This window comes from Pteronotus mesoamericanus, unplaced genomic scaffold (genome assembly GCF_021234165.1).
Source record: "Pteronotus mesoamericanus isolate MK-2021 breed Mesoamerican mustached bat unplaced genomic scaffold, CSHL_Meso_final contig_58, whole genome shotgun sequence".
NCBI lineage: Eukaryota > Metazoa > Chordata > Mammalia > Chiroptera > Mormoopidae > Pteronotus > Pteronotus mesoamericanus.
This window is the reverse complement of record NW_026555205.1, coordinates 5,667,187-5,694,184: the sequence shown is the minus strand read 5'-3', so window position 1 is coordinate 5,694,184 and position 26,998 is coordinate 5,667,187.

Below are 26,998 nucleotides of genomic sequence, written 5' to 3'. Positions count from 1 at the left end.
TCTCTAAAATCAATGAGCATGTCCTTCTGTGAGGGTTTAAAAAAGTTTTAAAAATAAATTAAAAAAAAATATTTGTGTTTGTTGGTTGTGTGTGTGTTTGTGTGTGTCCATTTTTAACTGCATGGAAGAGATAAAGAACCATATCAAGTCAGTGGAAAGTGATGATTCACATGGAAGTGAGATGATTAGGCCTGCCTCAGTCTGTTACTAGAGCTATTAGGAGTACTAGACAGTAGACTAGGTCTCAGTGATACTAATCTCTAAAATTGGGCCTATTGTAGAGCTCTCAGTTCAAGGCAGTGGCTCAAGCCCCTTCCAAAAACATGCAGATGGCGAACCCACTAACTCTCAACAGGTCATTGTAAAATAAGAACCTGGGTGTCTGGAAGACAAGCAGGTCCCTTGCTGTAAACAATACTTCATTTGCCTGTGAAGAGGGCATTAGAGGCAGCAGGTACCACCCCAATTTCCATGGGCCAGGCTGGGCATATCTCTTTATGCTGCCTAATTCAGAAACCTGAGTCACGGACTCTCAGCCTGCCTTCAAGCTTCTCATGCCATCTCCAAAAATTGCTGAGGAAGGAATATTAGCATTAAGTTAGATCACTTAATAGTGAATGGGCAAAAAATGAAGGGATAGGAGAGTGTCAGAGGTCAAGAAAAATTTGAAGGTCAGAAACACAGGAGAATGAGTTATTTAAGACAGCAAATCACTGGAATGTGAATGAGAGGTTCCCCATAAAATGTTTTAAGTAGCTATGTAGCTTTAAACAGAACTGAGTTTTATTTATTTTATATAATAGAGAGTAAAGAATAATAATGGTCAAGTTTCTTTTGTTTCTTTACCTTGTAGTATTAATAATGGTAGCTATCATTTATTGTTTATTATGTGCGAGACTCTCTTAATCCTTTTAAGCATATTATCTCATAATTTTATTTAATCCTCACAATGCTTCCCATGGGACATCACATGGTGATGAATGTGAGGCATAGAGTAGTGAATAAGTTTTCCTGGGTAATACAGCTACTCAGTAATAGAGACCGAGTATGAAATAGGCTCTCTAGCCAAAGAGTAAGAGCTGTTAACCAATAGTCTGTGATGGGTGTGTTCCTTTAACTCTGTTATAGAGGTTAACAATTTTATGAAGTTTTAAGCTGATGCGGTGGCAATGGAAGTGGATAATTTCTTAAAAGTTTTGCTTCTTTCATGGAACATGGGACATAATTACAACTGTGACACCCCTTTATGTCAGAAAAGCTGAAAATATAAATATTTCTATTAAATACTTAAATATTTTATATAGATACTTTTATTACATAACAAACCATATTATATATGTTATTAAGCTATGAGTAGACAGTGGTGGCTTTTACTGTGGAAATATTGATAGATAAGGTACAGGTATCTCATATACACATATGCTCATCTGAGACATGTGACATACTGAAGAATGTACTCCAGTGTAACTGAGGTGAAGCATATTTGAGGCAGGGCCTTTTTATATATTTATTCCATGATGGGACTGAGATTTGAATATAGAGAGGTATAGGCTCCAAGTGTACTTCCATGGAGTTACCTGTGCCTAGTTCAGGAATGAGTTTCCACCACTGTATCAGGAGTGGGTGAAAGAGTTGGGGCCACAACAAATTCTAAAGTTTGAGGTTACCAATGTTCTTTGTTAGCCAGCTACCAGTGCCTGCTAGTTCAGATGTGGGAATTGAAAGTTCAATGCCTTTCAGGAATCAAGGCTACATAAGCTTATATTTCCTGGAACAGATCCCAAACTGTCAGGTTGTTTCTATTTCTTTATCAATATAAATATTAAATTATAGAAAGTTATAGACTATTGATTAGTCACCAATGGACAAGTTTTCTAGAGTACAGTAAGTCCTCACTTAACATTGTTGACATGGTCTAAGACTTTAAGCTGAACAATATATAATGAAAAATTTACCATAGGCTAATTGATATAAACAGGAATTAAGTTCTCACAGCATCTCATCAATGTTATAACAAAAGTATATTGAGTAAAACGACATTATTTGAGGACTTGCTGTACCAGTTCCCTATGTGCTATGATTGTCTGGCTGTAATTCGCTCAAAGGTCCATTTCAGGTCCAGGCACTTTTGAACACTACATGCTATTATGCAGGATTTTGCCAAGAGGAAGCCCCTCATACCAAACTGTATATAGTGAGGTGACTCTCACCCCGCCTAATATCCTCACAACTATGCCGTACCATACTGGGCAGGCTTGCATCCAGCCCAGATCCCTATTTTTCAACAGCCCTTCAGGGCCCTCATCCACTGATCAGGATAAACTCACACAGCACTTTCTCAGACTAAGGTCTATGCCACTATGGTTCCTACTTCAAGGCAGTCCTCCTGACACACACTCACATTACAGACACCACCAGGCAGCCCCTGATCACATGAGAATCCATATCCTAACTGTGCATGGAATACAAGCTTTCTTTTTGAGGTCACCTTAGCTCTGATACAAACTGAGAAAACTGTGCTCTCCACCAGAGTATACCCTACAATTAAGTAGCCTTGACACTGACCGTCATGGCTTACTTAACCACGCTTTACTCTGTGGGGCAATCCTCATTCAAATTGGAACTGTTACTGAAATTTTCAATGTAGTGAAGCCAGCCCTATCTGGTCTGTCAACATGCTGCCACACTACAACCTCATGAGGTCTTTCCTGACCACACAGCCACCACTTTCCACAGGACAATCAGTCCAGAGACTCTCCCATTGCTGGGTCCACAGTGAGACTGACCTCATCAACTCTAACCTTCACCAGAGCTTATATCACCATTTTGATTAGAGTAAAGGCAGCCCTCTCCCAGACCAGAGTTCATATCTCACCATATACCCAGTGAAGAAACTTTCCAGTGCCTCTAATCAGTGTTGTGTTATCCAGAATGCAAGGTATGATGCACTTAGGGCATAGCACTGCAGGGTCATAAATCAAATAATTTATTAAAAAGTTGGAAATTTGATATAAAAAATGAAGTAGTCATAATTTAAAAATCAGAACTTTGCTGGATTTTTTGAAACACTTGTATTGTTTACAATTGTTTGCATTGGAATTATAGAGAGGAGGATAGACATAAAAGTCTTTTCACTGATTAGGGGCTTCAAAAGGTCTTATTCTGGCCCTGCCCTCTCTGTTTCTCCATAAACTATGAGACAGTCATCTGCCATTGTCCAAAATGCCTCACACTGTTAGCCAACTCTTACTTAGAATAGTAATCCTACACCAGAATAAACATCAAGAATATGTGGGTATGGCCATGCCAGGTGTTAAAATATTGCACTTTTTCCCCTGAATCACCCTCTCTGCCCCTGTGAATCTCTCCATCACCTAAGCTTCCCTACATCTTCCCTAATGATTCCTGGACCTCCACATAATCTAGCAACTAAGGAATAAGGCCTGATTCAGCATTCTGTTCCAATGTTTGTACTGATAGGCTGGTTCCCATACAGAATCTGTTGTTAAATATTTTGAATATCATCCTCTCTTATAACTACTGCACTGAATATTATACAGCTCTCTAGTGCTCACTACTTTGATGCATATTCCAATAGGCAAATCTCTTGCAAAACAGAGAAGGCTCCAGCCCTGTGGAGGATTGTCTCATACACCAAAATTTTGCAGGTTTGATTCTTGGTTAGGACGCATATGAGAGGCATGAATCAATGTTTCTCACATTGATATCTCTTTCTCATGCGTGTGTGTGCAAATCAATAAATATCTTTGGGTGAGGATTTTAAAGAAGAGCTTAATACTTAAAAAAACAGAGAGGACTCCAACATTTGGTACATGGTACACACTGACTACTGACCCAAACCACCACTGTATACACTTAAATGTACCTTTTGTATTAAGGAAACTCCTGAGCAGATTGCACCTCAACCAAGTTCTTCATGAAGCAGCTCTCCAGAAACTTGCCAATCTTCACACAACATGTGATAGGTTATAACTATGCCTTATGTTCATCTGTTGACCTGACCTTCCATTCACGAATCCCCTGCTCCCTGAATAACCCATGATATAGGCAAAACACACTGCTCCAACATAAGGAAATTACTGACAAGACCAGTTTCACATTCTGGTGTTAGTCTTGGAAAACTAAGGCAACCTATACCCAGACCAGAGTCCACTTGAGCTATTATTGTCACCTTCTAATATGGATCCTATACCACCTGTTCACAGAGCATTAGGCAAAACTTGATGAAATCAAGATCCATAAAACCATTTCTGATAATTTGGTGCTTCTATCAAAGTCAGATCCAACACTTCTCTCTGCCAACCACAGATCTCTACCCCTAACAGGCCTGTGAAACCACCTAATACATTGAAGGAGCAAGGCCACACCTGCTCTCCACATAGCATGAGATAATACCTGACGGGACCAGGATTCACATCAATGCTGACCAGACAATTGCACACGCAGCCACTCCTCATACCCTGAAGCAAACCCTAACCAAGCCAGGGAACAAGTGGCAGTATGTGAAACTTGAGGCAAATTCTGAGGAGAGTTTGAATTGAATAAGCCACTAAGATGAGCAGAGCCTAGAGAAGCACCCTCTACTTCGTGAGACAACTTGTGAACAGACAAGGCACATGGGCTCATTCTTCACATTCATCTCTCCTCTTTCCTCCTTCCCTTCTTTTCTTCCCCTTCTTTCTCTTCCTCCCTCCCCTTTGCTCCCATTCTCTGCCCCCCTTGTTTTCTTTCTCTCTAAGTCAAGTAAGTGATAAATTACTTAAATGTTATAATAACTTTGATGTGTCCCCAGTCACATTTAGGCCAGAGAAAAACATGGGAATCATTTAAGACAGAGTCAGCTCACCAGTCAGACCTTCTGTGAGAGACTGGGGAAACTGAGAATCTGTTTATAACGTTTTGGCTCATGGAACCAGAATGATTGGAGAACAAAATCCCTTTACTATAGTAAGCAGGGTCCCCAAGTCTGTTTCTGGTCATCATTCCCCAAATGAAGGGTAATGTGTCAGCCAAATTGAGAGGGACTAGAGGAGAACCTGAAAAAAACCCTCAAGTATTTAATACTAAAGTCTTCTGTGCCTCCTGCTATACCACTTCTTACTATACCATGTCAGGAAAAAAGTCTGTTTAAAAAAATCCTTCACTTCTGATCAAGATGGCAGCATAGGCAGAAATGGCTTAACTCTTAGCACAACCACATCAAAATTACAATTAAAATGTAGAACGACCATCACTCAGAACCATCATAAATCTAGTTCAGTGGAAGTCAGACAACTATGGGATTAAAGAAACCACATCCATCCAGACTCGTAGGAGGGGAACAGATGCAGAACAGGCTGGTCACACATCCACGTGTGGTAAATAAAAGTTGGGGAGTGATATCTCAGGAGCAAGGAGTCCCAGCCTCACACCAGGCCCCCCAGCCCAGGGTCCTATGCCAGGAAGATAAGACCCCATAACTTTGGCTGTAAAACCAGCTGGGATTGAGTCAGTGGAACAAAGTGCTGGAGCCCCAAGCTGTTCCTCTTAAATAACCCACACATGGACTCACCTGCTCTCACTGACTCCCTCTGAGCTTCAACACTGGGATAACAGCTTGAAAGGTACCAGTGGACTACAGGGAGGACGTGCCATGTGGTATAAAGGTGAGAAGAGGAAATGTTTTCATTTCTAAACCTTTTCTTCTCAGAGCCAGAGAGCTGACAAGCTGGTGTCATATCTGACTCCATCAACGTGGCTGACACTATTTGAACCACCTCGTAGATCCCCAGAGACTCCGCCCCACCCAACTTAAACACCCAGCCAAGCTTCTTTTCCATGTGAATGGCTGGTCTTGGCTCATGCTTCACAACTCCCTAAATCCTCTTAAACCAGCAACAAGAGGCCTCAGTCAGCCCCGGGCCTAGCACTAGCAGCAGCCAGCCTAGATTCACAGCTTGACTTCATCTGGGAACCTCTAACAAACACAAATAGCAGCCACCTTAGATTGCTTTTATAGCTCACTCAAGGTGACCCAGCAGAAAACACAGGTAGGGATTGATCATGGCCTGAACCGCCCAGGAAACCCTAAGGCCAGTTCACCCAGGGGACAGCCACAGACCACATCAAAGCACCACCACCTTGCCTCTGCACAGCTGATCATCCACAGAGGGCGGCAGTTGGTGGTCACTGGTCACAGCCAGTATTTACACCTGATTGGCCTGGGTAAATCCCTCCCATTGTTCTGCCAACAGCAACCAAGCCTCAACTACAGGAAGAGGGTGTACTCAGCCCACACAAAGGGCACAACTTGAGTACCCAGCTTGAGTGACAGGGGAGGCTGTGCCACTGTGCCCTACAGAACACCTACTACATTAAGCCATACTATGAAGACATGGAGTCAAAGCAGCTCTACCTAATAATACATAGAAACAAACACAGGGAGGGTCCAAAATGAGGAGATAAACATGGCTCAAATGAAAGAACAGATCAAAACTGCAGAAAAAGAGCTGAATGAAATGGAGATAAGTAACCTATCAGATGCAGAGTTCAAAACACTGTTTAAAAACACATTAAAGGAACTTAGTGAGGAACTCAGCTACATAAAAAAAGATCCAGTCTGAAATGAAAGATAAAGTAATTAAAATAAAGAACAATTTACACGGGAACAGTAATAGAGTGAATGGAGCTGAGAATCAAACCAATCGTTTGGAACACAAGGAAGCAAAAACAACCAATGAGAAAAAAACAAGAAATAAGAATTTAAAAAAATAGGATAGTATAAGCAGCCTCTGGGACAACTTCAAGTGGTTCAACATTTGCATCATAAGGGTACTAGACAGAGAAGAGAAAAAGCAACAAATTGAAAATCTATTTAAGAAAATTTCCCTAATTTAGTAAAAGAGTGAGAAGGAAAGGAACAAATGTACAAAGAGAAAAAAATGAAAAACTACCTCTCAATAATAACTTTAATTGTAAATGAATTAAATGCTTCAACCAAATGACATAGGGTAGGAGAGAATCAACATGGTAGAGGAGTAAGTGAAAGTCACACTGACGTCCTCCCAGGACCAATCTGGAATTACAACTAAATTGTGGAGAAATCACCTGGAACAAACAACTGAACAATAGCAAGAGAGGAGCCTTAAAAGCTTAGATAGACAGAAGAATCACCTTTAGCACACCTAACTGGTAAGGAGTGTGGTAGAGACATGGGAAGGCGGGCAGGGCGTCCATGGGTAGCAGCACCAGAAGGATAGTGAAGTGGCCAGTTGGACCCCCTGAGATGAGCGGGATCTTAACCATCAGCAGGGATATCCAGCCTGCATCAAAAAAGCCCCAAAAGTACACAGATAACAATCATCTGTGAAAAGTGGCAGGGATCCTCTGTGCTAGAGGCAGGCAGCTGGAGATACGAAGAGCCGTTTAAGGGCTAATGCATATATTTTTATTAGCAGCCACTTGCCCTTTGCTTTGGCAAAAGCAGGGGCAGAGTGAGTTAGAGACACCTGAGGAAAGACTAGGCAAAGAGGATTTGGGGAGAGAACTGAGAGAGGTAGCTGGTGAGATCCCAGTGCTGTCTCATCCCCCATGTGGTAGCAGCCATAATGCTGAGGCAGACCACTGCCCTAAGAAGCAACGGCTTGAGAAGACACAATAGTTCTGCCCCCAGGAGAGACTCAGTCCTGTCTGGGTGGTGCTAAAGCCTGACTGCTGAGTACAGAGTGGCAGGCACAGATAGTAAATCCCTGGCTAAAGAAGGTGCAGAGTGGTCTAGAGACATTTGAGGAGACACTGGAAATGGAGGCTTTGGGAAGAGAATGGAGAGAGTAGCTGGGGGCATCCCAGTGCTGACTCCTCCACCATATGACAGCAGCCACCTGGATTAGGCAGACAACTCCCCTCAGCAGCATCACACTAAGAGGCCCCAGTAACTCTAACCCTAGGAGGGACTCTGCCATGCCGTGTGGTGTCTAAGATGGTCTGCTGAGTGCAGAGTGACTAGATTAACAGCTGAAGGAGACAGCCACCAAGGGTAAATTCCAGGAAGTCTGACACAGACTGCTTAAGGTCAGACAGAGTCAACATATGATATCATCAGAGGCAGATCCAGAAAAAAACAAACAGTGGTCTCCTACCATACAAGTTCACACCACAAAGGCAGGAGATCAAGACACATCAATTTAAGAAGCAGAAGCAAAAAAGAAAAGTCTCGCAAAAAATGGGAAGACAAAGAAACACCACCCAGTTGAAGGGAACGGAGTAATCCCCAGAAAGATATCTAAATGAAATAGAGGCGAGTAAACTATCAGATATTGAGTTCCAAACAACAGTTCTAAGGAAACTCAATGAGCTCAGTCAGCTCAGACAGAATTACAAAAAACTACAAGGAAACTATAATGAACTTACTGCAAACTATATCAGCATGAAAAAGTACATAGAAACTATCAATAAGAGGCAAGAAAAAGTGAAGAATATAATTTCTGAATGGAAGAACACAGTAGAAGGAATCAAAAGCAGGCTAGATGAATCAGAGGGCTGAATCAGTCAGCTGGAGGACAAGGTAGATAAAAGCTCCCAGAAAGAGCAAGAAAATGAAAAGAGACTAAAAAAGAATGAAGAGCTGTTTGGGGAAATGCAGGACAACCTTAAACTTAATATTATCTGTATAATAGGGATACCAGAAGGAGAACAGGAGGAAGAAGGGATAGAGAACCTATTTGAAACAGTAATGATAAAAAATTCCCTAATTTGAGAAGAGAAAAAGTCACACAAGTCCAGGAAGCTCAGAGGGTCCCATTCAAGAGGAACCCAATGAGGCCCACTCCAAGACACATCATGATTAAAATGGCAAATACCAAACACAAACAGAGAATCCTAAAGGAAACAAGGGAGAAAGAGGTAGTAACATATAAGGGAGCCCCGGTATGTCTAGCAGCTAATTTCTCAACAAAAAAACTACAAGGCAGAATGGAATGGCAAGAAATATTCTAAGTCACGAAAAGTGAAGGTCTGCAACCAAGACTGCTCTACCCAGTAAGGCTCTCAATTAAAATGGAAGGAGAAATAAGGAGTTTCCCAGACAAAAGAAGGCTAAAAGAATACATCTTCACCAAACCAGCACAGCAAGATATGCTAAAGGGACTGCTTTAAGAAAATGAAGAAGACTTTATGAATACCTAGTTCTTTTCACAGTAACCAATACTGGATATAACCAATATTTTAAAAAATTATTAATTTGATTGTGACAATGATGTAGTAGTTTAATTGTTCCTTTATTATTTATTGAAACTAAACCTGTTTTGTGTATTTCTTGCCTATTTCTATTATTTTTAAAAACTTTAAATGAATTTTTGGTATTCTTTATCCATTTTTTGATTAAATATTTGTCAATTTTTTTTCTTTAAAAAACAAACTATTAGCCCTTTTTTTTAGATGTGTGGCAAATACTTTCGTATTATGTTACTTGTCTTTTATTTTTTTTTCTTTGTATACTACTATATAGTCTTAAATATTTAATATAGTTATATTGTCAATATTTTACTTTATAGATTTTGGTTTGAATATTTTACTTCAGGATAATAAAAATATTATTTTGTATTTGCTCCTAAAACTCCTTAGATTTTACATATTGATTGTTAACTCACCTGAATATTTTTTGTATAATGTGTGAAACAGGGCTCTATATTTGTTTTATTTTAAGTAATAGTGGTCCAGGTACCTTATTGGTTTAATAAGCCTTATTTTCCCCATTGATCTGAAATATCAATTAAATCACATAATACATTGTTAGATATATATGTTTGTTTCTAGAATACTCATTTTATTTCATTGATCTAGTTGATTATTTCTGTGCTGCTGCAATGTTGTTTTAATTGCTGAGACTTTATATGGGATTTAAAATTTTTAATATTCTATAATGGATCTTGATATTTAAAAAATAAATAAATAAAATCAATCTTCATTTAAAAAAAGAGAAAGAAGGCCCTCCTACCTTTTGCAACAATATGGATGGAAGTGGAGATTATGCTAAGTGAAATAAGCCAATTAGTGAAAGACAAATACCATATGATCTCACCTATAGGTGAAATCTATTCAACAAAATAAACTAAGAAACAAAATAAACCACAGGCATGGCAACATGGATCAGAATGAAAGTGACCCAAGGGGATGAGGAAGGAGGACAATGGTGGAAAGTAAGAGAAGGGACTAAACAAAGAATATGCATGAATGACTCATGGACATGGACAACAAGGAATTGATTATGGGAGCGCGGGGCACAGCAGGATGGGTGGAGGAGGGCAGAGGGGGAAAAATTGAGACAACTGTAATAGAATAAACATGATTTAAAAATAAAAAAAGTTAAAAAAGACATAGGATAGCTGAATGGATAAGAAAAAATGATCCACATATATGCTGCCTACAAGGGACCCACCTCAGAACAAAGAACCTGCACAGACTGAAAGCAAAGGGATGGAAAAAAATTATTAAAAGCAAATAGACAGGAAAAAAGGAGGTTTAACAATATTATATCAGACACAATATATTTCAAAACGGCCATAAAAATAGACCCAGAAGGACACTTCATAATACTGAATGGAAGAATCCATAAAGAAGGCATAAGCATTGTAAACCAATATGCACCCAACATAGGAGAACTGAAATACATAGGAAAATATTGGAGGACTTCAAGAAAAATATAGACAGTAAGAAACTGATAGTAGGGAATTTTAACACCGCGTGGTCAACAATGGTATATCTTCCAAACAAAATAGCAACAGGATTACTATGGAACTGAACAATGCATTAGAGCAAATGTACTTCACTGACATATATAGAAACTTTCATCCCAAAGAAGCAAAATACACATTCTTCTCAAATGCACATGGAATATTTTCAAAGACAGACCACACGATAGGGCGAAAAACAAAATTCAACAAATTCAAAAAATTGAAATCATACCCAGCATTTTGTTAGACCACAAGGGCTTGAAATGAGAAACCAACCTCAAGGAAAAAACTAAGAAACATTCAAATTCCTGGAGACTGAATAGCATGCTATTAAACAATGAGTGGGTCAATAATGAGATAAGAGAAGAAATGAATCTGTTTCTGGAAACGAATGATAATCAACACACAACAGTCCAAAACATATGGGACACAGCAAAGGCAGTCCTGAAAAGGAAATTTATAGCAATACAGGCCTAACTAAGAAAGATAGAAACATTTAAAATAAATGACCTAACCCTACATCTTCAAGAACTGGAGAAACAACAACAAACACAGCCCAGAGCAAATAGAAAGAAGGAAATAATCAAGATCAAAGCAGAACTGAATGAGATAGAGACTAAAAGAACAATTCAAAGGATCAACCAATCCAGTAGCTGATTCTTTGAAAATATTTAAAAAATCGACAAGCCTTTAAGCAGACTCATTTGGGAAAAAATGGAGTGGACCCTGAAAAAATAATATGAGAAATGAAAAAGGAGATATAAGAACTGATATCACAGGAAAGCAAAGGAGTGTAAGAAATTAGTATGAACAATTATATTCCAAGAAAAGTGAAAAACTCAAAGAAATGGACAAATTTCTAGAAAAATATAACCTTCCAACACTGAAGAAAGATGCACAAAGCCTGAACAGACCAATAACAGATGGTGGAATTGAAGCAGTAATCAAAAGACTCCCAGCACAGAAAAGGCTTGGACCACATGGTTTCACTGGAGAACTTTGCAAAACATTTAAGGAAGAGCTAACCCCTGTTCTTTTCTGTCTATTCCAAAAATTCCAAGAAGAGGGAAGTCTCCTAGACTTTTTTTATGAGTCTAGCATCATCCTAGTCCCAAAACCAGATAAAGATACAACCAAGAAAGAAAACTACAGGCCAATTTCGCTAATGAACATAGATGCTAAAATCTTCAAGAAAATATTGGGAAACCCCATCCAGTAATACTTTAAAATGATCATCCACCATGATCAAGTGAAATTCATCGTAAGGATGCAAGAATGGTTCAATATTCACAAATCAATAAACGTGATACATCACGTAAACAAAAAGAAACACAAAAATCACATGATCATATCTATAGATGTGGAAAAAGAATTTGATAAGGTACATCATCTATTCATAGTGAAAACACTCTTCAGACTTCTGGCCCTGATAGAGGCATAGTAGACACAACTTTGCTACTTCACACAATCAAAAAAGGACAAAAAATTTAAAAACAAAAAGTAACCAGAAATGCCAGAAAATCGAAGTGTATGAAAGTCCAAAAAGCAAAGGGTTAAAGAAGAAACATTCATGCAGACTGGTAGGTGGGGTGGAGATGGGCAGCCAGGGCTGAAAGGACGCATAGCAAGGTGGAGGCTGGATGATCAGGCAGGTGAGGTGGGGGCTTGCAGACCATTTGGTCCCATATTTGTGTGCAGATAAACCACAGGAACAGTTGCAGAGTGAGACAAAACACGTAATCCAGGGTTCCAGTGTGGGAAAAGAAAGCCCCAAAATCTCTGCAGGTAAAAACCTGTGGAGATTGCAGAGGCAGTAGAAACTCCCAGCCTCACAGGACAGTGTGTTGGAGAGACTTCCAAGGTCCTAGAACATACACAAACCCACTTACCTGAGAATCAGCACTAGAAGGGCTGAATTTGCTTGTGGGTAGCGGGGAAGTGATTGAAAGATGACCAAGAGTCAAGCAAGTGGTATTGGTCCCTATTGGACCCCTCCCCCACAGACAGCTTCAGAACCAGAGACCTGGGTTGCCCTGCCCTGGTGAATTCCTAAGGCTTTATCCCTTCCAATGGAACACGTACACTGAGACAAATTAATATGCTCCAAATGAAAGAACAGTTCAAAGCTTCTAAAATAAAACTAAGTGATGAACACATAGCCAACCTCTCAGATGCACAGTTCAGAACACTGGTAACCTAGATGCTCATTGAATTGGCTGAGTATGGTCGCAAAATGGAGGAAAAAGCATAGGCTATGCAAAGTGAAAGAAAGGAAAATATACAGGGAACCAACAGTAAAGGGAATGAAGCTGGGATGCAAGTCAACGATTAGGAGCAGAAGGAAGAGATAAACAAACAGTCAGAACAGAAAGAAGAAAGAATTCAAAAAAATGAGAAGAGGATTATGAACCTCTGGAACAACTTTAACATTCCAACATCCAAATCATAGGTGTGCCAGAAGGAGAAGTGGAAGAGTAAGAAATTGAAAACTTACTTGAAAAAATAATGAAGGAGAACTTCCCCAATCTGGTGAAGGAAATAGACTTCCAGGAGGTCCAGGAAACTCAGAGGTTCCCAAAGAAGTTGGACCCAAGGAAGCAAACACCAAGGCACATCATAAGTACTTTACCCAAGTTTAAAGACAAGAAGACAATCTTAAAAGCAGCAAGAGAAAAGGAGACAGTTACCTAGAAAAGAGTTCCCATAAGACTATAAGCTGATTTCTCAAAAAATCCTTGTGGACAAGCAGGGGCTAGCAAGAAGTTTTCAAAATCGTGAAAAGCAAGAACCTACATCCAAGATTACCCTATCCAGCAAAGCTATCATTTAGAATGGAAGAGAAGAAAAAGTGCTTCCCAGATAAGGTAAAGTTGAAAGAGATCATCATCACCAAGCCATTATATGAAATGTTGAAGGGACTTATCTAAGAAAAAGAAGATCAAAAACTATGAACAGTTAAACAGAGGGAAGAAGAGGGAAAGAATGGGGGAAAAGGTACAAGGAATAAGCAACATAAATAATAGGTACAAAATAGTCATAGGAAATGCAGAAGCCAAAGAACTTATATGTATAACCCATGAATATGAACTAAGGCTTCTGTGTGTCGGGAGTTTCTTGATTACTGCTTCAATTTCCCCAACTGTTATCGGTTTGTTCAAACTTTCTGTTTCTTCCTCCTTCAGTGTTGGAAGATTATACTTTTCTAAAAATTTGTCCATTTCATCAAGATTTTCAAATTTCTTGGCATATAATTGTCCATAGTAGTTTCTGATGAACATTTGTATTTCTGTGGTATCAGTTGTTATTTCTCCTCTTTCATTCCTGATATTATTAATTTGGGTCCTCTCCCTTTTTGTCTTGATGAGTCTGCTTAAAGACTTGTCAATTTTATTTATTTTTTCAAAGAACCAGCTTCTGGATTGGTTGATATCTCAATTGTCCTTTTTGTCTCTATGTCATTCAGTTCTGCTCTAATCTTGACTATTTCTTTCCTTCTCCTTGTCCTGGGATTTCTTTCTTTCTTTCTTTCTTTCTTTTTTTTTTTTTTTTGATTTTATTTATTTATTTATTTTTTTCCTTTTTTTTTTTTTAAATTAATTTATTTTCTTTTTAAATACATTTGTCTCTGCCTTCCCCCAACCTCTTTCCCTTGCCCCCTCCCTCCTTCCCTCCCTCAGCTCTTCCCCTTTGGTTTTGTCCATGAGTCCTTGCTATATGTTCCTTGACTTTCCCCTTCCCTTCCCTTTCCCTGCCCCCCCCCTTCCCTCTTGTCTCTGTTGATTTCTTTTCCTTTCAGTGTTGCTGGTCATATTTTCCTTGCTTCTTTGCATTGTTGGTTAGGTTCCGCTTATAGGTGAGATCATATGGTATTTGTCTTTCGCCCCCTGGCTTATTTCGCTTAGCATGATGCTCTCCAGTTCCATCCATGCTGTCGCAAAGTTTAGTACTTCTTTTTTTCTTTCTGCTGCGAAGTATTCCATTGTGTATATGTACCATAATTTTTTGATCCAATCATCTACTCATGGGCATTTAGGTTGCTTCCAACACTTGGCTATTGTAAATTGTGCTGCTATGAACATTGGGGTGCATAGGTTCTTTTGTATTGGAGTTTTGGTGTTCTCAGGGTATAGTCCCAGCAGGGGAATCGCTGGATCAAAAGGCAGTTCCATTTGCACCTTTCTGAGGAAATTCCACACTGCTTTCCATAGTGGCTGCACCAGTCTGCATTCCCACCAACAGTGTACTAGTGTTCCCTTTTCTCCACAGCCTCGCCAGCACCTGTTGTTTGTGGATCTGTTTATGATGGCCATTCTGACCGGTGTGAGGTGGTACCTCATGGTGGTTTTGATCTGCATTTCTCTGATGGCTAGTGATGCAGAGCATCCTTTCAAATGCCTCTGGGCCCTCTGTATCTCCCCCTTAGAAAAGCATCTGCCCAGGTCCTTTGCCCATTTTTTGATTAGATCGTTTGTCTTCTTGGAGTAAAGTCGAGTGAGTTCTTTGTATATCTTGGAGATCAAACCTCTATCTGATGTATCATTAGCACATATATTTTCCCAAATGGTTGGCTCCCTTTTCATTTTGCTGATGTTTTCTTTAGCCGTGCAGAAGCTTCTTATTTTGATGAGGTCCCACTTGTTTATTCTTTCCTTTATGTCCCTTGCTTTAGGAGACATATCAGTCAAACAATTGCTGCGTGGGATATCTGAGAGTTTCCTGCCAATGTTCTCCTCTAGGACTTTGATGGTGTTGCGACTTATATTTAAGTCTTTTCTCATTCCTGAGTTTATTTTTGTGTATGGTGTCAGCTGATGATCCAATTTCAATTTTTTGCATGTAGCCATCCAGCTCTCCCAACACCATTTGTTGAAGAGGCTGTTATTGCTCCATTTTATGCTTCTGCCCCCTTTGTCGAATATTAGATGTCCATAGAGACCTGGGTTTATTTCTGGGCTTTCTATTCTGTTCCACTGGTCTATGGGTCTGTTCTTGTGCCAGTACCAGATTGTTTTGAGTATAGTGGCTTTGTAGTAGAGTTTGATGTCCGGTATTGTGACCCCTCCTACTTTGTGTTTCTTTCTCAAAATTGCTGCGGCTATTCGAGGTCGTTTATGGTTCCATATAAATTTTTGAAATGTCTGTTCTATTTCTGTAAAATACGTCATTGGTATCTTAATAGGGATTGCGTTGAATCTATAAATTGCTTTTGGTAGTATGGACATTTTAAGGATATTAATTCTTCCAATCCATGTGCACAGTATATGCTTCCATTTATTTGTGTCTTCCTTAATTTCTTTTTTCAATGTTGTATAGTTTTCTGCATACAGGTCTTTTGTGTCTGTGGTTAAATTTATCCCTAGGTACTTTATCTTTTTTCGTGCTATATCGAATGGTATATTTTTCCTGATTTCTTCTTCTTCTATTGCATTGCTGGTGTACAAAAACGCCTTTGATTTCTAAATGTTGACTTTGTATCCTGCTGTTTTGCCAAATTTACTTATTAGGTTGAGGAGTTTTTTGGTAGAGTCTACAGGGTTTTCTATGTACACTATCATGTCATCTGCAAACAATGAGAGTTTTACTCCCTCCTTTCCTATTTGGATGCCTTTTATTTCTTTCTCTTGTCTGACTGCTGTGGCTAGGACTTCCAATACGATGTTGAAAAGAAGTGGTGAAAGCGGACATCCTTGTCGTGTTCCCGATCTTAGTGGGAAAGCTTTCAGTTTTTGCCTGTTGAGTATGATATTGGCTGTAGGTTTTTCATATATGGCCTTTATTACGTTGAGGAATGCCCCATTTATTCCCATTTTGCTGAGTGTTTTGATCATAAATGGGTGCTGTACCTTGTCAAATGCTTTTTCTGCATCTATCGAGATGATCATGTGGTTTTTGTCTTTTCTTTGATTTATGTGGTGTATCACGTTTACTGATTTGCGAATATTGAACCATCCCTGCATCCCTGGGATGAATCCCACTTGATCGTGATGGATAATCTTTTGAATGTATTGCTGGATGCGGTTTGCCAATATTTTGTTGAGGATTTTAGCATCTATGTTCATCAGCGAAATTGGCCTGTAGTTTTCTTTCTTTGTAGGTTCTTTATCTGGTTTTGGGATCAGGGTGATGCTGGCCTCATAGAAGGAGTCTGGGAGTCTTCCCTCCTCTTGGATTTTTTGGAATACTCTGAGAAGGACAGGGGTTATCTCTTCCTTAAATGCTTTGTAAAATTCTCCTGGGAAACCGTCTGGCCCTGGGCTTTTGTGTGCTGGGAGTTTCTTGATTACTGCTTCAATTTCCCCAACTGTTATCGGTCTGTTCAAGCTTTCTGTTTCTTCCTCCTTCAGTGTTGGAAGATTATACTTTTCTAAAAATTTGTCCATTTCATCAAGATTTTCAAATTTCTTGGCATATAATTGTTCATAATAGTTTCTGATAATCATTTGTATTTCTGTGGTATCAGTTGTTATTTCTCCTCTTTCATTTCTGATATTATTAATTTGGGTCCTCTCCTTTTTGTTCTTGATGAGTCTGCTTAAAGGCTTGTCAACTTTATGAATCTTTTCAAAGAACCAGCTTCTGGATTGGTTGATCCTCTGAATTGTTCTTTTTGTCTCTATGTCATTCAGTTCTGCTCTAATCTTGACTATTTCCTTCCTTCTACTTGCTCTGGGATTTATTTGTTGTTGTTTCTCCAGTTCTTCAAGTTGTAGTGTTAGGTCTTTTATTTGAAATGTTTCTATCTTTTTAAGGTAAGCCTGTATTGCTATGAACTTCCCTCTCAGGACCGCCTTTGCTGTGTCCCATAGGTTTTGGACAGTTGTCTGTTCATTTTCATTTGTTTCCAGAAATGTTTTGATTTCTTCTCTTATCTCATTATTGACCCATGCATTGTTTAATAGTGTACTGTTCAGCCTCCATGAGTTTCCAAGTTTTTGAAGTTTCTCTTTGAGGTTGATTTCGAGTTTCAAGGCCTTGTGGTCTGAGAAAAAGTTCCGTATTATTTCAGTTTTCCTGAATTTGCTGAGGCTTGCTTTGTGTCCTATCATGTGGTCTATCTTTGAAAAACTTCCATGAGCATTTGAAAAGAATGTGTATTTTTCTTCTTTGGGATGTAAGGTTCTATATATGTCAGTTAAGTCTCTTTGATTCAGTGTGTCATTCACCGCCACGATATGTTTATTAATGTTTTGTTTGAAAGATCTGTCCATTTTTGACAGTGGGGTGTTGAAATCCCCTACTATCAGTGTGTTGCTATCTATGTCTTTTTTGAAGTCATCCAACAATTTCCTGATAAACTTGGGGGCTCCTATATTGGGAGCATATAAGTTTACAATGTTGATGTCTTCTTGATAGATTCTTCCTTTAAGTATGCTAAAGTGCCCCTCTGGGTCTCTCTTTATGGCCTTTGCTTTGAAATCTACTTTGTCTGATACAAGTATGGCAACTCCAGCCTTTTTCTCATGTCCATTTGCTTGGAATATTATTTTCCATTCCTTTACTTTCAATCTGTGTAGGTCTTTTGCTCTGAGGTGGGTCTCTTGTAGGCAGCATATGCGTGGGTCATGTTTTGTTATCCATTCAGCTACCCTGTGTCTTTTGATTGGGGCATTTAGTCCATTCACATTGAGAGATATTACTGATAGAAACTTACTCATCTTTTCTCTTTGTGTTCCTCTCTGTCTCATTCTTTTCCTTCATCTGCTTAAACCAGTCCCCTTAGCAAATCTTGGAGTGCTGGTTTGGTAGAGATGTATTCTTTTAGCTTTCTTTTGTCTGGGAAACTCCGTATTTCTCCTTCTATTTTAATGGAGAGCCTAGCTGGGTAGAGCAGCCTTGGCTGTAGGCCCTTGCTTTTCATGGCTTGGAATATTTATTGCCATTCCCTTCTGGCTTGTAGTGTTTCTGTTGAGAAGTCTGCTCCTAGGCGTATCGGGGCCTCCTTGTATGTTACTTTCTCCTTCTCCCTTGCTACCTTGAGGATTCTCTCTTTGTCTTTGACATTTGCCATTTTAATGATGATGTGTCTTGGAGTGGACCTCCTTGGGTCCTTCTTGAGTGGGGTCCTCTGTGCCTCCTGGATCCATGAGAGCCTTTCTCTCCTCAAATTAGGGAAATTTTCCATCATTACTTTTTCGAGGAGGTTCTCTATTCCTTGCTCCTCTTCTCCTCCTTCTGCTATCCCTATTATACCGATATTATTGCGTTTCAGGTTGTCCTGCCTTTCCCTAAATGCCTCCTCATTCTTTTTGAGCCGTTTTTCCATTTCTTGTTCTTTCTGGGAGCTCTTTTGTACCTTGTCTTCCATCTCACTGATTCGATCCTCAGCTTCATCCAGCCTGCTTTGGATTCCTTCTACTGTGTTCTTCAATTCAGAAATGGTATTCTTCATATCCTCTTGTGTTTTCTTGATAGTTTCTATGTCCTTTTCCAGGCTGATATAGTTTGCTGTAAGATCCTGATAGTTTCTCTGCAGTTTCTCATAGTTCTCTTTGAGCTGGCTGAGCTCATTGAGCTTCCTTAGAACCATTGTTTTAAATTCCATATCTGATAGTTCCCTTGCCTCTATTTCATTGAGCTCTCTCTGTGGGGAGTCCCCTTTTCCACTCATTTGGGGGGAACTTCTTTTTCTTCCCATTTTTGTGAGAGTCTGTTAAGCAATTTACTTTTGTTTAAATTTATTTTTGCTTCTGCTTCAGTTGGGCCGTCTAGATTTCCTGACTTGTGGATTAAACTTCTATGGTAGTAGGTGGGTCTTTTTATTTATTTATTTACTTATTTTTGTCCTTTACTTTTTTTTCTGGGCCTGCCTCTGATGATGTCAGTTGTTGACCGTATCGGACCTTGGGTTGTTTGTTTGAGCCTTCCAGGAGTCTACAGTCTGTGTCTGACTCCTGCTTGGGGCAGCTCTGTGACCCCTTTTGTCAGGGCTGGGCTATTTTTTGGGATTGCTCTACACTCTCACCCCGGCTCCTTGCATGCGCTCCGCGGCAGGGCAGGATCCCCCACCGGCCTGGGCTCGCGCATACTTTCCCCAGACTATCGGGCATATTCGCGACCTGGCATACTCAGCCGGCCCCCCTGGCCCGCGAGCTCCCCGGCACTGATCAGTTTAGGGTCTTCTATTGTGTGTTTTCCCGGCTTTTGGCTCTTTGGTGCATTCCTTGCCTTTGCCAAATGGGGACTACGGAAATGGGAGGAAGTCAGCTCCAGGACTCTCCGGTTAATCCTGTCTCTGGTCTCTCTTCCAGGGACTCTGGGCAGCTCCGTGACCCCTTCGGCTGGGGATCTACTAATTTTGTCGGCCGCTCTGCAATCGCAGGCCCGGGGGGTCAATTTACACCTGCCCTTGTCGCCCTGTGCACTCCCTCACAGGCCATATCGGTGCCAATCTGTGGGAGGCCTTGCTGTCCGGTGCAAGCGTTCACCAGCCCGCACGGGTCACACACACGCTCGCCAACCCTCGCCGGTCACTTGGCACAAGTGTGTGCGCCTACACTGGGTGTTTTTGGGGTGTCTATGTGTGCTTTTACGCTTTTGGCTCTTTGGGGTGTGACCTCTTCCCGCGCAATGGAGACTACGGCAAGGAGAAGGAGTCAGGACTCCCCGGTTCCTCCTTCCGTTCTTTCCACAGTGTTTCCGTTTCCAGACTCTCCTCAGGGGCCTCCTGGCAGTTCCATGACCCATTTGTTTTCTTTTTTTTTTTATTTTAAACATTATATCTTGAAAAATTTGGTTGTTCATAAAATATTCCTAAATAATTTCAATGTAAGTTGTAAGTATCATGACTCTTGACCCTTAAATACTTAGCAAGGATTGCCTAAAAATATAGACATTTTTCTACATACATGCAATTTATTTTTATATGTAATCTTATCACATCTATGAAAAATAACAATATTCTGTACCTTATATTATTTGATATCCAGTTTACATTCGAATGTCTCTAAGCGTATCAAAAATGTCTTTTACAATAGTTTGTTTTGAGAACCAGAATCCAGTCAATATTAATTGCATTTTTATTGAACTTTAATTCAAATACCAAAAATTCACCACTTTAAATTGAACAATTTTATGTTTTTTATTAAAGTCACTAGATTGTGCTACTATCACCACTATCTTTCTCCAGAACATTTTCATCACTCAAAGAAGAAACCTCATTTCTATCAATAGTCATTTCTCATTCCTCCTAATAAAAATCCTGGCAACCAATAATATTTCTGTCTCTATAGATTTACCTGTTTTGGATGTTTCATATAAATGGAATCATACAATATGTGACCTTTGGTGTCTGGCTTCTTTTGCTCTGCCATAATGCTGTAAAGATGCATACATGTTGTAGCATGTATGAGTACGTTATTCCTTTTCATAGCTAAATAATATTCCATTATATGGATATTTCACGTTTAGTTTCTCTTTCGATAGATATTTGGGTTGTTTATGCTTTAGGGCTTTCATAAATAATGCTTCTATAAACAGTTTTATATAAGTTTTTGTGTGGATATATGATTTCATTTCTCTTGAGTATATACCTTGGAGCAGTATTAGTGGGTCATATGATAAGTCTATGTTTAACATTTCCAGGATTAAACTGTTTTCTACAGTGGCAGACCATTTTTACATTGCCATTAACAATGTCAGAGGGTTACAAATTCTCCAAATATTTACCAACATTTGTTATTTTCCTTTTTAAAAATATTACAGCCATCCTAGTGGACATAAGGGGGTAGTATCTAAATGTGGGTTTGATTTGAATTTGCTAATGATATTGAATGATATTGAGCATCTTTGTGTGTCTTCTCATCATTTGTATATCTTCTTTGAAGAAATGTCTGCTTAAATATTATACAGTTTTAATTTGATGTTCTTTATATTATTGAATTGTAAGAGTTCCTTAAATATTCTACATACAAGTACCTCATCAGATACATGATTTACAAATATTTTATCCTATTCTGACAGTTGTCTTTTTATTTCTTTGGTAGTGTTTTTTGACACACAAAAGCTTTTTAAAATTTTTCTGAAGTCCAATGTATCTATATTTCCCCTTTGGCTGCTCATTCTTTTAGTTTCATATGTAAAAAAAATGTTGCTTAGTTCAAACACAAATATTGACCCCTGTGTTTTCTTCTAAGAGTTTTATAGTTTTAGCTCTTATATATAGGTCTTTGAATCATTTTTTGATTTGAATTTTGTACATGATGTAATGCTGGGGTCAAAATTCATTCTTATGCATCTGAATATCTGGTTATCCTGTCACAATATGTTTAAGAGACTGTTCTTTTCTCTTTATATGGTCTGGAATCTCAATTCTATTCCATTGATCTATGTCTTGGGTACTGTGATTTGTATTAAGTTTTAAAACTGATAAGTGTGAATTTCCCATTCCAACTTCATTCTTTTTTTTCAAGTTGTTTTGGCTATTCTGGGTCCTTGTATTTCTGTATAAATTTTAGGATCAGCTTGTCCCTTTCTGCAGAAAAAAAAGAGGTTATTGGAGTTTTGATTTGGATTGCATTGAATCTATTGATCAATATAGGGAGTGTTGACATCTTAATAATATTGTCTTTCAACCCGTGAACATGGAATGTCTTTCCATTTATTTAAGCCTTAATTTTTATGAACAGTGCTTTACTGTTGCTATGGTATAATTTTTTGCTCCTTAGATTAATGTCCTTCATAAGTATTTTATTATTTTAATAATATTGTAAATAAAAATTATCTCTTGTATAATTTTATATTTTTCTTAAATCCTGCAACCTAACTGACCTCATTTATTTGTTCTAATAGTTTTTTAGTTTTTTAATGGATTCCTTAGGATTTTCTTCATGTAATGTTATGCCATCTGCAAATAGAAAAATTTTTAATTCTTCTGTTGCAATCTAAATACCACTTATTTCTTTTTCTGGCTTAATTTTTCTGGCTAGAACCTTGACTATAATTTTGAATAGGAATGGTGAAAGTCAACATTTGTTTCTTATGATCTTAGGGGGAAACTTTTATTCCTTAATTGTTAAGTGTGATGTTAACTATGGGTTTCCTTAGATGCCCTTTGTCAGGATGAGGAAGTTCCCCTTTATAGTATGTTCAGTATTTTTATTGTAAAGTAATGTTGAATTTTGTCAAATGCTTTCTCTGTATCTATTGAGATGATCATGTAAGGTTTCCCTTTATTCTACTAATATGGTATGCCACCCTAATTTTTATATGTTAAAATTTGCCATGTATCTTAAATAAACTAATTTTGCATTTTAAAAATAAATCCCACTTGGGCAAGGTGTATAATCGTTTTTATATGCTGGTGCCTTTGATTTGCTATTATTTTGTTTGTAATTTTTGCATCTATGTTTGTAAAGGGTATTGGTCTGTAGTTTTCTTTTCTAGTGATGTATTTATCTGGTTTTGGTATCAGGGTGATACTGGCCTCACTGAAGGGGTTAGGAAATGTTCCTTTCTCTTCTATTTTGAGTTTGTGAAATATTAGTGTTAATTATTCTTTAAACATTTTTGTAGAGTTCACCAGTGAAATCTTCTTGTCCTGGTTTTTTTCCTTCATAGAAAGATTTGATTATTTGATTATTAACTCAATCACCTTATATAGATCTATTCAGATTTTAAAGTTTATTTTTTGGTCAGTTTTGTCATTTGTACAACGTTTGCTTTTTGTTATGTCTTTTTATATTCTTTTATTCTAGAACTGTACTCCCACCTTTCTTTCCCCTCATGGCATTGTCTTTTAAAGACACCAAGTGTACATGGTTTCAAATTTTGTATTTGTCTGATCGTTTCACCATGGTGTCATTTAACATTTTTTTTATCTTGTATTTCCTGTAACCTGGAAGTTATATCTAAGGGCTTGAGAAGTGTCAGGTTAAACATTTTCCTTGACAACATCAATGTTTTAAAAATTTACACTTTGACAATCTGATAAAAATAGGATTTCATTGCCAATTACTAGAAAGATTGGGTATATTTTCAGATATATTGGCTATTTGGGTTTACTATTCTGTGAAGTGTTGGTGTTTATTCTTTGCCCATTTTGCTACTGTTTTTATCATCTTTGTCTTGACTTGTAGGCACTTATTATATATTCTAGGTGAAGATTATATCCATATTTTTCAGTTAGATTCTTAATACACCTGAAATTTATTTTTCCAAATGATGATTTAAGGTAAGTATGTTATTTATTTAAACTGATAACCAATTGTTCAGATGCAATGTTTTGAATAATCAGACTTCTCATTAATTTGAGATGCCAATTTTATCATACAATAAATTTCTGTATATACATGAATCAGTTTCTAGACTTTTCATTATTCTCTATTGGCTTATTTTTGTCTAGTCCTATGTAAATGTATTTTTAATTACTCAAATGAATCATATTCTTTGATATCTATCAAGGCAAGTATGTTGTCTATTTTGCTTTTAAATTATCTTGGCTCTTTTTGCATATTTACTTCATTTTAAAGTTTCAGAGTCAACTCGTTAAATTTTATGAAATATCTTTGAAGATTTAAATTATCATTGTATTGATTTTATAAGATTATTTTTGTAAAAATGTATACCCTAAACCACATGTCTTCCATGAATATGCAGGTCTTCTATGTTGTTCAGTAAAGTTTTAGTTTTATGCATACAAATTTTTGTCCATTTTTTGGGACAGATTTATTTCCATATATTTCAGAACTTTTTTTGGTATTATAATTGTGATTTTTTTTCTAATATATTTTCCAGTTGGTTATTGCTAGTATATAGAAAACGATTAATTTTGGTCTGTCACCTATATACCCAAGAAACTTTATAAAGTGCACTAATCTTTAAATAGTTTGTCTCTTTATTTTAAAATCTATTTTTATATCTTATGCATTGGTAGGTTATCTTACAGTACCATATGAAATAGTGGTTTTTAATGATTATCCTTTTCTTCTTTTTCATTTCAATGAAAATTCTTCTAAATTTTCACCACTAAAGCATGCTTTAGTAAATAAGTTTCAACAAGGTAAGAAGTTTTTAATTTACTAAAATATTTGTGAAATCATGGATGTGTGTTGTACTCAGAGTAGCTCAAATTTTGAGAACAAGTAGAATCCTTATTAGAAAAGATTATATAGGCAGCATGGACTCTTGGGCTGCAGAGCATTGGCTTGGGTTGAACTGAACTATGGGCAGATGGAACATACAAATCAACCCAACCAGACATATGTGGAATCTCCCAGAAGTGAAAAAATTCCCAGAGAGAGAGAAGGCTCTGAACAGACCATACAAACTCAGTATCAATTGTTTCCAATTGTTTCCAATCTTGCTTGGGGGAAGAAAGGCAGAAGAGGCTGCCCTGGAGGGGTCCAGGTCCAGCAGATAAGATTTCTACTGCAGACCTTGTAACTTGTCTGCTTGTCTTAGGCTGTCAAGCCAATTGGGATAAGAAGAGAATGGAGAACTGTGATTTGTTACATCTCTATCTAACTGTAGAGCCCTTGGGTTAGGATATTACTCCCTACTGTTCACAGTGGCATATGATAGCTTCAACTCCTCCTACCTGAAAAAAATTATTGCTTCTTACCCAGTCTTAGGAAAACTGGTGCCTGAAGCCAAATGCCCAACAGGTGCTTTCCTCACACTTTTGGGGAATACCTGGAAAGCATAATTGAACAAAGTATTTTTCAGGCAAGTAATGGTTGTGTGGAAAAAGCTAGATGTCCACAGGCCAATATTCTAATATTAGCCCCTTCCCTTAAGGAGTCACTTAATTTCTCCCTGCCTCAGTTTCCTTATGCCAACTGAGGATAAAAATAGTGCCTAACTCAGAAGTCACTGTGATGATTAAAAGAGGTATGAATAAAATGCTTAGCAAAGAATCTAGCAATAATTAGTGACCACAAAATACAGGACCTGGCACAAGTAAAGCTTGCTTGAATGTGGTCGATAGAGTAAGAATATGGGTGTAATGATTTATAGTTTTAATTCAGACATTTCACCTAAAATGTCATATGGTATGCTTGAGCCTGATATTGTTATGTTACAGAATTACATGCTTGTGACTTTGTAATAAAAGATTTTGTAATCAAAAGGGGAATTATTTGTACTGGACCCTATATTATTTGTTAGAATGGAGTACTGAGTAAAACCATTGTGAAAAACCTCAGAGTGAAAGGAAAGAGACACTATCTTACTCTATATCCATCTCTCTCCAGTGACTTGCAGCACTCACTAAATTATTTGGGTCTAACCAAAGAAAACCAAAATGCCTCAGAGAGGTCTTCAGTAGACCCCAGCTTCTAAACCTGCCATCTCTTCTTGTGGGGGAAGGTGGGGAAGTGAAACTGGACATTGATTTCAAAAGCAGTGATTCCTAGACATGAGAAGAAACTCTAGACCCCTCATCACAGTTCAAGATTAGTGGGACTCTGAGACTGACATGACTGAACTCCTGATTAATTCCAAGATTGTTCTGGCCTTGCGGAGATGTTGTTGACAAGGGGAGGGGTACAGTTCCAGGACAGCTCTACACTACAGTACCCTCCCATGCACCCTGAGTGATGCTAGTCTGTTTACATGTGCCCTGACTGGGAATCGAACCAGCAACTCTTCAGTTCATAGGCCATAGCTCAATCCACTGAGCCACACTAGCCAGGGATAATATTGGTTTTAATATGAAAGTTGACTGGCTGAGATTTCTATATAGTTATATTGTCTGTAAATAACAGCAATTTTGTCTTTGACTTCTAATCCTTATTCTCTTATTTATTTTTCTTATCATATTGCATTGGTTAGGACTTCAGAGTGTTGAATGGTAAGTAGTAATAGTGGCCATCATTGTCTTGTTTCTCACCTTAGTATTTTGTCAAAAAAAAAAAGTACTGCTAATAACTAATGTTTATTGAGTAGTTATTATTTTCTATAAGGACCTTTATATATTTTATATCATTTAACACTTATACCAATACTATAAGGATTGTACTATTTTTTTATTCATTTTTATGGATGATGAAAATGAAGCTCAGAGAGATTAAATAATTTTCCAAGATCACACAGCTTGTATATGATGGAACCAAGATTTAAACTTAAGCTATCTGACTTCAAAGCTTGTGCTCATAATCAAAATCACCTCTTGGTAGTTTTCTAAAGGATTATTAAGGAAGTTCTCTCCTATCTCTTGTATTCTGTGGGTTTTTATCATGGATGGTATTAAATTTTGTTAAATGTGGACTTGTAGTCTAGATGGAGGCAGAAGTAGACACGATTCACCTCCTTACAAAATCGCAGAGAGAATT